Here is a 7,717-nt window from a genome sequence, read left to right on the forward strand (position 1 = left end):
ATGTAGCAGAGGGGGCACTGGCCCCAGGAGTAGGAACATGTTACATGTTGCACCCTAAAAACAGGTGGAAAGTGTAACATGTTGCCAAAGGTGAACTTATCCTTTAAAATGTTACTAAATCCACAGCAGTAAAATCAGTCTGTTTATGCAGTAAAGCATGCTTGGTATACTCACTGTTGAACCTAAGGGGTTAATCCTCTGCATTGTTTAAAAAGGATGTTTGATCCTATCTCCCCCATCTGTTGATAGAACAGAGCCTCGGGGGCAAGCTGCACATGCTCAGTTTGGTGTGTATTGTTAGAGGTTTTTTTTTCTTAGGAGAGTGCATCAGCACAGGGTCAATCAGCACTGTCCAGACAGAGAGTCAGGGGTTATGCAGCCTCATAGGACAACCAGGGGAGAATGAAAACTTCTCCTACAAGCTTTAACCAGTGCTCTGCTGGACGCTGATAGAAGTCATAAGTCTGCTCTAACTGCTGATGATAAAAGGTATGTAACAATTTATATTTACTAAAATTACTGCATTTCCTTGGTCTGTGTACTGTGGGAGATCAGATATAGTGAATGCAGAGCCCTGGGTTTAGTAACACTTTAAATACTTTTTTCTAGGCTACCAGTGGAAAGCATATTTACCTACTTTATACTTTACTCACCCTTGCATTCCTTGCCCCTCCTTCTATGTGACTGGTCCTCACATCCTCTTCTCTCCTCTGGCTGGTGGTTGCAGCTGTGACATCATCATGTACAATGTAGGATCATCAGTCCTGCATTCTAAGTTTGAACACTGGGTTTGCCCACAAAATGGAGCATCAGAGAGAGTGGGAGAGTTCAGCTGGCCATTCATGGATTAAAATTTGGCTAGCTCAGCAGTGACTGGCCAAATTTAGATCCACGTATGGGTAGGCTGGTTGTACACAAGTGGATCTATCGATCCACTTGTGTACAACTAGCCTGTTGGAAGATCTTCTCTCGATCAGCGCTCCCTGCTCTAGCCTGCAGTGCTAATCAGTGTGTATTCTAACGGTGGGGAAGTCACCTCACTGTCAGAATACAATGATGTGAATGGGGAATCCCTCTAATGTGTGGATAGAAGAATAGAGTCATTTTCTTTTGTTCAACCTGCTGGTTGAACAAAAAAAAGGACTTGTGTATGGCCAGCCTTCCGTTTGCCAGAGAGCTAGAGATAAAGGTAAGTATAAATGCTTTTACTGGTACCCTGGACAAAATTAGAATTTCTTTGGAGGGGGCACTGCAAGGATGGTTTTGTCATATTCCATTAGTTTAGCTTTAATATTGCATTCCAACAAAAACCTCCCTGCAAATAAAAATTTCAATAGTTACCTATCCTGCCCTCCCACAGCACCAATCCTTGTTCTGTTATGGTACCCCTGCAGGAGCCACTTGGTAATTTGGGTTTTCTGTTCTATGCCTCAACTCCAAGAACAACCTCAGCTCCTCTCACATACTTGATTGAATGAAAGTTATTGTGAGCACTTGTAGGAACATAAGTATGAATACCTTTATCTCGGCTGTGAATTAGTACATGAAATAGACACAAGACCATTTAGTGGTAAATGAACTCAATGTATTGGTGCGAGTGGTTTGAGCATAAATGAACACACAGAAGGTAGGTTCAGATACAATCTGCTAGACAGTATTATCACTTTGCCAAGGTAACTTAAAATAGAGTTCTGTACCATTAAACTGGGATGAAATCATGCAAAACCAGCAACAATTAGTGCATATAAGCATTAACTGCAATGTGAATAATAATAATAAATTTTATTTAGAGGGTGCCTTTCAGAACACCCAAGGTCACCTTAAAAGATAGCAACAGAGCAACAAAAAGTAAATAAAATAAATATACATTACATAACCATTAAATTACAAAAACAAACCAATGAAATTAAACAGAGTATGCTAGTTTAAAAAAAAACAGAGTTATTACCTGCTAGCTCACTTTCCAGGAATCCTCTAGGGTGACTTACAAGAGAGAGAGGCTCCTCTCACCTAGCAAAGGAAACACATGATCCACATTATAAAATGCATGCACAGAGACCCAAATGCCAGTCTTAACAAATACTGTAGGCAAGGTTAATATACAGCATAAGATGTAAAACAATCCTACCCCATAAAATACATAGGGCAGGAAATGGCGCTGTCCTGGAAGATTCCTGGAGCGTGAGTTACAAAGGGCAAAATGGAACTATCTGATTAGGGTGGGACAAACAGTTTGAAAGGTTTGAAAAGCTGGACCAGGTGGCAGCTTTGTAGATCCGGAGGGGAGATTCTCCGGCCCTTTCAGTCCATGACGTAGCCATCGCTTTAGTAGAATGAGCTTTAACCTTCAAAGGAGGCATCAATGAAAATGCCTGATAAGCTTCCAAGATTGCCAATTTCATCCACCTAGCAATAGTGCTTTTTGAAGCACACTTACCTTTGTTTGGACCTGAGAATAATACAAACAAACTAGGGGTGGATCGCCAATCTTTAGTGTGCTTGATGTAAGTAATTAGATATTTGCTTTCATCCATCTTTTCTTTTGTACGTCTAGGGACGCTGCAAAAGGAGGGGATTATGATCTCCTCCAAGCAATGGAAATGTGATGCAATTTTAGGTAAGCATGCATGAATCCATAGTCAAAATGATTTTGTCTGGAAGAATCACACAATAAGGCTCTGCAATTGAGAGTGCCTGGATTTAGCTTACTCTCCTAGCAGAGACCAGAGCTACAAAGATAACTGTTTTCAGGGTTAACGCCCTCTCAGAGCAGTCTTCCAGTGGCTGAAAGGGTTCTTTGCAGAAGCCTTGCAGTACAATAGAAAGATCCCATGTCAGGAATCTAGAACATGTGGGTTTCTTTTTGCGACCTATAGCCTTTAAAAATCCCTTGATTACAGGGTTTTCTACCAGACTTAGATCTAGAAACCATTCACACCCTTGTGAATGAGGTCCAGCACATTGGGAAGTCTCCAAGGGTCTGTCACACTTAACTTGAGCAACCCTGTGAACCACTCCCTCTTGAGCCAGCAAGGGGTGATGAGAATTATTATTACTGAGATCGAAAACCACTAAAGTAAGTTGTTGAATATTTTCATGCGTGAGGAAGATCTTGGTCTCTGCAGAATCGATCCTGTAGCACAGGAAAGTTACTTTTTTGGAAGCCTGGAGGTGTGGCTTTTCCAAGTTTATCAACCACCCCAAGTTCTGAAAGTACTCAATCGGCAGGTCTAGATTCTTTTGTACCTTTTTCACTGAATCCGCACACAGCAGTAAGTAGTCTAAGTAAGGGATGACCTGAACATCTGCAGACCCTAATCCCTACAGAGCCTCTGTGAATATCCGAGTTGTAGATGCTAGACTGAAAGGGAGTACGTTGCATTGGAAAAACAGAGTCACCACAAGTTTGAGGAACATTTTTGATTATTGATGGATTGGGATGTGGAAGTACACATACTTTAAGTATAAAGAGACCATAAAGATGCCCAGCGTTAAGAGTTCTTTCATGGTGTATATCAACTCTGTTTTGAACTTCTTGTACCTCCATGAAGGTATTGACTTGTTTCAGATTTAAAATTGGTCAAAATTTCCCAGAGGGTTTTATCCTTAAGAATATGTGAGAAAAACTCACCATTTTCTTGCCCCTTATCACCTTCTGGCTTAGCATGTCTTGAAGAAGCAATGTCATTGCCAAAGCTTTTGTCTTGTGCCTTGGAAGAACTGTAACAAGAGTCTTTCTGGGGGTCTGCCATTGAACTCTATCCGTTATCCCGAGGCAATGAGATCCAGGATATAGTTGTTTTGTGCAACGGGTTGCCACTGTGCAAGGAATGACTCCAGTCTTCCCTCCACCTGGCAGGTCAAGTCACTGAGATATTTTCTAAGATTGGGACTCCTTTGTTGTACTGCCATGCTTTCTTTTGATCTTGCTTGCCATCATCTTTGTTTTGTGGATGCCTGAAGGGACGAAAATTCTTCTTTGTTGTTTCTTTGGGATGGAGAACCCTTTCTTTCTGCCTGACCTTTCCAAAACTGATGCCAACTCTTTTCCGAACAACAATGTTCCTGGAAACGGAAGGGCACATAACTGGGATTCTGAAGCTGTGTTACTGTTCTATAACTTCAATCAGATTGTCCTTCTGGCTTCATTAATAGGAACCGCGGATCCTGCTGTAAACTTCACCGACTTGGTGGAGGCATCAGTGATATAAGCCACTGCTTAAAATGTAGCTGCTTTAACCACAGATCTAAAGTTCTTGCAATCAATGTAGAGGCCAAAGCCAGCTTAATTGCACTGAGCAAGCCTCCCAAACAAGTCTCAGATAGCTTTCGGCCTTCCTGTCCAATGGACACTTAAGTGAGCCAGCTTCTTCAAAGACATTTATGACCTCTTGGTAGCCTTAGATAATGAGGCGTCTAACTTTGGGCATTTATCCCACAGATCTGGATCATGCTCCTTAAATGGAAACCTCCTCTAAAGAATTTTTTTGGGGCAGAGAAAAAAAACTCCTCTCTGGTTCTTTCCACACATGAAGAATTGCCTCCTTCAGTGCCGTATGAACTGGCAAGGTTCTGGCTTGTTTACATTGAAGCACCACATATAATTGATCGTGAACTGATAGTTCTGTACTCCTCATTCAATTATAGAGTGTTTTATATTGTTTTAAGCAATTCTTCCATTTCAGCGGAAGAAAATAAAAATCTTTTTACTTTGGTGGCTTTTTCTTCCTTCAGTTCCACTTCCTCTGATTCTGAAGCAGAGTCAGAACTTTCCTCCAGTTCTTCCAGGGTGCCCTGTTCCTGAATCACCTGAATGGGTGCCGGCGGAAGAGCTGTTGCACTGGAGCTGGAGGTGCTGGAAAGAGGACTTGCAACCAAAGAATCATGTCTAAGCAACCCAAATGACTGGAGGGACTCCTCCATATTTTTTTTTCATGCCTGCTAGGAATCCTCTGAAGAGAGAGACCATTTCTTTTTGAAGAGATTGACGATTCTTGGCAAACACTTTTCTTCCAACTGGAAGATAACTTCTTGCAGGTCAAACATCTTCTCCTCGGCAGATCTCCCTTGTTCTCTCTCTGATCTTGCCCCTTGTCCTACAGAGAGAAAGCTAACCTAGGTAAGAGTCCTTAGTGGAATAATAGAGAGGTGAAGACAAACACCCCATGACAAGCATGCCAGAAAACCACCAGGAGTCCCTGGGAACCTGTCGCCACAAGGGAAAACAACCCCACACTTCAGAACCTAAGGCCAGTCTTACCTGCTAAGGGTGGTTTCTGGAGCTACCAGGTACTTGCATGAAGATGTAAAGGTGCCACAGCCATACAATGAAACCTTCACCCAAAAGAAAGCGGTGACTGTTCCATTCCTTTTATGCCCCCAAAGGCCAAAAAAAGAAGGAAAAACCCTGGTGCCTCCTCCACCAGGGAGTAAGAGATGAGGAGCACCCACACCACCTCAGTCTTACCTTAGGGTCAGACTCCAGTCCTGCATCTACCTCCTCAATGGTGATCCAGCCAGCTAGGAACTAGACAAAATGGTGTCTGCCACCTGCACCACTGACTCTCTATGTCCCCCCAGTGGCTATCCCAGCCATTGTTGCCGCCATGCGACTTCCCTTCTGTTTGATGTCACTTTCTCCCCCCTCCCCCCCCAAGCCACACTGCCTCCCCAGGAAGACTCATGTGAGTCCAAATCCCTTGAGCGGACCAGCTCCCATGATGGCTTCAGAGAGAGACCCCGTGCTGTCTTGTCATGTTACAACCAAAAATGTAAATGTATTTTAAATGGGATTTTATGTGATAGACCAACACAAAATGGCACATAATTGTGAAGTAGAAGGAAAATGATAAATGATTTTCAACATTTTTTACAAATAATTAGCTGAAAAGTGTGGCGTGCATTTATATTAAACCCCCTTAACTCTGATACCCCTAACTAAAATCTAGTGGAACCAATTTCCTTCAGAAGTCACCTAATTAGTAAATAGAGTCCACTTGTGTGTAATTTAATCTCAGTATAAATACAGCAGTTCTGTGAAGCCTGCAGAGGTTTGTTAGAGAACATTAATGAATAAACAGCATCATGCAGACCAAGGAAGAGAAGTTTAAAGCAGAGCTATGGTATAAAAAAATATCCCAAACTTTAAACATCTCACAGAGCACTGTTCTATCCGTCATCTGAAAATGGAAAGAATATGGCACAACTGCAAACCTACCAAGACATGGCCGTCCACCTAAACTGAAGGCCGGGTAACGAGAGCATTAATCAGAGGAATAGCTAAGAGGTCCATGGTAACTCTGGAGGAGCTGCAGACATCTGCAGCTCAGGTGGGAGAATCTGTCCACAGGACAACTATTAGTCATGCACTCTACAAATCTGGCCTTTATGGAAGAGTTACAAAAAGAAAGCCATTGTTGAAAGAAAGCCATAAGAAGTCCCGTTTTCAGTTTGCGAGACGCCGTGTGGGGGACACAGCAAACATGTGGAAGAAGGTGCTCTGGTCAGATGAGACCAAAATTGAACTTTTTGTCCTAAAAGCAAAACTCTATGTGTGGCAAAAAACTAACACTGCACATCACCTTGAACATACCATCCCCACTGTGAAACATGGTGGTGGCAGCATTATGTTGTGGGGATGCTTTTCTTCAGCAGGGACAGGGAAGCTGGTCAAAGTTAAAGGGAAGATGGATGGAGCCAAATACAGGGAAATCTTAGAAGAAAGAGTCTGCAAAAGACTTGAGACTGGGGCGGAGGTTCACCTTCCAGCAGGACAACGACCCTAAACATACAGCCAGAGCTACAATGGACTGGTTTAGATCAAAGCATATTCATGTGTTAGAATAGCCCAGTCAAACTCCAGACCTAAATCCAATTGAGAATCTGTGGCAAGACTTGCAAATTGCTTTTCACAGACGCTCTCCATCCAATCTGACAGAGTTTGACCTATTTTGTAAAGAAGGGGCACAAATTTCACTCTCTAGATGTGCAAAGTTGGTAGAGACATACCTAAAAAGAACTGCAGCTGTAATTGCAGGGAAAGGTAGTTCTACAAAGTATTGGCTCAAGAGGGCTGAATACAAATGAGCACAAGACTTTTCAGATATTTATTTGTAAAACATTTTGAAAACATTTTTCATTTTCGTTCCACTTCACATTTATGTGCCACTTTGTGTTGGTTTATCACATAAAATCCCAATAAAATACATTTACTTTTATGGTTGTAATAACATGACAAAATGTGAAAAACAACCCTGATAGCTCCCTCCTGCTAGACGTGTTGCAATTAAACATTCATAGGAGCTGTCAGCCAAACAGTGACTGCATCAATCAGATGTAGCCATTTTTCGGGTATTTTGACAGCCGATGGGACTGGCTGCCAAAACACCATAGCCACAGTGGTAGATTTGTCTATTCATACTCAAAACATGGCTGGAGGAAATTGTTAGATTTTTTTTCAGCTTATGGGATTTGTATGGCCAACTTTAAACCCAAACCTCTTATTTTGTTGGGTTGATGTGCACTAGAAGAATTTCTGTGTGATGGTGCTGGACAGTGAGACCCACCAAGTACCAGTTAGCCCAGAAGCTGTATCAGCCCCATGGGAGTTTTGAGTATTCTACTCCATGTATTTTTCGGTCCTGCAGAGTTTAGATATAGCATTGAAAACTACATCACTAACCACACTACATGTTTTTTTCTCAATATGCACTTTGCC

The sequence above is a fragment of the Staurois parvus genome, unplaced genomic scaffold (assembly GCF_062004578.1).
Source record: "Staurois parvus isolate SC_StPar_1 unplaced genomic scaffold, SC_StPar_1.0 ptg000619l, whole genome shotgun sequence".
In the NCBI taxonomy this organism is placed as follows: domain Eukaryota; kingdom Metazoa; phylum Chordata; class Amphibia; order Anura; family Ranidae; genus Staurois; species Staurois parvus.